General features: G+C 49.1%; 6 non-coding genes across 6 annotated transcripts; all 6 read left to right on the top strand.

The window, feature by feature from the left end:
- Positions 1–199: 199 nt before the first annotated feature.
- Positions 200–314, top strand: LOC118345411. The gene has a single exon (XR_004798944.1). It is a non-coding gene; the product is annotated as a 5S ribosomal RNA (ribosomal RNA).
- Positions 315–504: 190 nt separating this feature from the next.
- Positions 505–623, top strand: LOC118345415. The gene has a single exon (XR_004798948.1). It is a non-coding gene; the product is annotated as a 5S ribosomal RNA (ribosomal RNA).
- A 188-nt stretch (positions 624–811) lies between these two features.
- On the top strand, positions 812–930 carry LOC118345412. Its single transcript, XR_004798945.1, has one exon. It is a non-coding gene; the product is annotated as a 5S ribosomal RNA (ribosomal RNA).
- Positions 931–1,118: 188 nt separating this feature from the next.
- LOC118345410 lies at positions 1,119–1,237 on the top strand. Its single transcript, XR_004798943.1, has one exon. It is a non-coding gene; the product is annotated as a 5S ribosomal RNA (ribosomal RNA).
- Positions 1,238–1,426: 189 nt separating this feature from the next.
- Positions 1,427–1,545, top strand: LOC118345413. Its single transcript, XR_004798946.1, has one exon. It is a non-coding gene; the product is annotated as a 5S ribosomal RNA (ribosomal RNA).
- Positions 1,546–2,012: 467 nt separating this feature from the next.
- LOC118345414 lies at positions 2,013–2,131 on the top strand. The gene has a single exon (XR_004798947.1). It is a non-coding gene; the product is annotated as a 5S ribosomal RNA (ribosomal RNA).
- Positions 2,132–2,204: the final 73 nt, after the last annotated feature.

The raw sequence follows: 2,204 nt of genomic DNA, 5'->3' as shown, positions 1-2,204 counted from the left end.
GTTGCACCCCTCGTTTTTATTTTTTCCGCCTTGCAAGATAAATTGACAAGAAGGACCACTCGGGGGTGGATTTTTGGGAAAATCTCGCCCTGCCCATCGCGTAGCCATGGGTTTGGATCAGATCTCCGTTTGGATTGGGATCGGAAGGACGCTAGTATGTCGCCCAAGGATTATATGAATTTTAAGTAATTAGTTTGATGGGTGCGATCATACCAGCACTAATGCACCGGATCCCATCAGAACTCCGCAGTTAAGCGTGCTTGGGCGAGAGTAGTACTAGGATGGGTGACTGGAAGTCCTCGCGGTCGCACCCTCGCTTTTTGTTTTTTCCGCTTCATGGTGATAAATTGACAAGAAGGAGCACTCGGGAGTGGATTTTTGGGAAAATCTCGCCCTGCCCATCGCGTAGCCATGGGTTTGGATCAGATCTCCGTTTGGATTGGGATCGGAAGGACGCAAGTATGTCGGCCAAGGATTATATTAATTTTAAGTAATTAGTTTGATGGGTGCGATCATACCAGCACTAATGCACCGGATCCCATCAGAACTCCGCAGATAAGCGTGCTTGGGCGAGAGTAGTCCTAGGATGGGTGACCTCCTGGGAAGTCCTCGTGTTGCGCCCCTCGTTTTTGTTTTCTCCGCCTTGCGAGATAAATTGACAAGAAGGACCACTCGGGGGTGGATTTTTGAGAAAATCTCGCACTGCCCATCGCGTAGCAATGGGTTTGGATCAGTTCTCCGTTTGGATTGGGATCGGAAGGACGCTAGTATGTCGCTCAAGGATTATATGAATTTAAGTAATTAGTTTGATGGGTGCGATCATACCAGCACTAATGCACCGGATCCCATCAGAACTCCGCAGTTAAGCGTGCTTGGGCGAGAGTAGTACTAGGATGGGTGACCTCCTGGGAAGTCCTCGTGTTGCACCCCTCGTTTTTGTTTTTCCGCCTTGCGAGATAAATTGACAAGAAGGACCACTCGGGAGTGGATTTTTCGGGAAATCTCGCCCTGCCCATCGCGTAGCCATGGGTTTGGATCAGATCTCCGTTTGGATTGGGATCGGAATGACGCAAGTATGTCGGCCAAGGATTATATTAATTTTAAGTAATTAGTTTGATGGGTGCGATCATACCAGCACTAATGCACCGGATCCCATCAGAACTCCGCAGTTAAGCGTGCTTGGGCGAGAGTAGTACTAGGATGGGTGACCTCCTGGGAAGTCCTCGTGTTGCACCCCTCGCTTTTGTTTTTTCCGCCTTGCGAGATAAATTGACAAGAAGGACCACTCGGGAGTGGATTTTTGGGAAAATCTCGCCCTGCCCATCGCGTAGCCATGGGTTTGGATCAGATCTCCGTTTGGATTGGGATCGGAAGGACGCTAGTATGTCGCTCAAGGATTATATGAATTTTAAGTAATTAGTTTGATGGGTGCGATCATACCAGCACTAATGCACCGGATCCCATCAGAACTCCGCAGTTAAGCGTGCTTGGGCGAGAGTAGTACTAGGATGGGTGACCTCCTCGGAAGTCCTCGTGTTGCACCCCTCGCTTTTGTTTTTTCCGCCTTGCAAGAGGAATTGACAAGAAGGACCACTCGGGAGACGCTTTTAGGCCCGCTTCATCGCTGTAGCTATGGGTTTGACTGACTGCTTGGATTGGGATCTAAGGACGCTTAGTATGTCGCCAAGATTATATGCAATTTTAAGTAATTAGTTTGATGGGTGCGAACATACCAAGACTAATGGACGCATCGAGTTCGCCAGCTTAAGCGCAGCTTGGCTTAGAGTAGTACCAGGATGGGTGACTCCAAAGTCCTCGTTGTACCCCCTGCTTGCTTTTTTCCTTCGGCGCAGATAAATTGACAAGAAGTGACTACCGGGATGATTTCGGCAGGCCTACTCTCGCCCCATCGCGTAGCGATGGGTTTGGATCAGATCTCCGTTTGGATTGGGATCGGAAGGACGCTAGTATGTCGCTCAAGGATTATATGAATTTTAAGTAATTAGTTTGATGGGCGCGATCATACCAGCACTAATGCACCGGATCCCATCAGAACTCCGCAGTTAAGCGTGCTTGGGCGAGAGTAGTACCAGGATGGGTGACCTCCTGGGAAGTCCTCGTGTTGCACCCCTCGTTTTTGTTTTCTCCGCCTTGCGAGATAAATTGACAAGAAGGACCACTCGGGGGTGGATTTTTGAGAAAAT

The sequence above is a fragment of the Juglans regia genome, unplaced genomic scaffold (assembly GCF_001411555.2).
Source record: "Juglans regia cultivar Chandler unplaced genomic scaffold, Walnut 2.0 Scaffold_262, whole genome shotgun sequence".
NCBI classification, from domain to species: domain Eukaryota; kingdom Viridiplantae; phylum Streptophyta; class Magnoliopsida; order Fagales; family Juglandaceae; genus Juglans; species Juglans regia.
The sequence above is the reverse complement of the archived record's forward strand: the minus strand, read 5'-3'. Positions and strand labels throughout refer to the sequence as shown.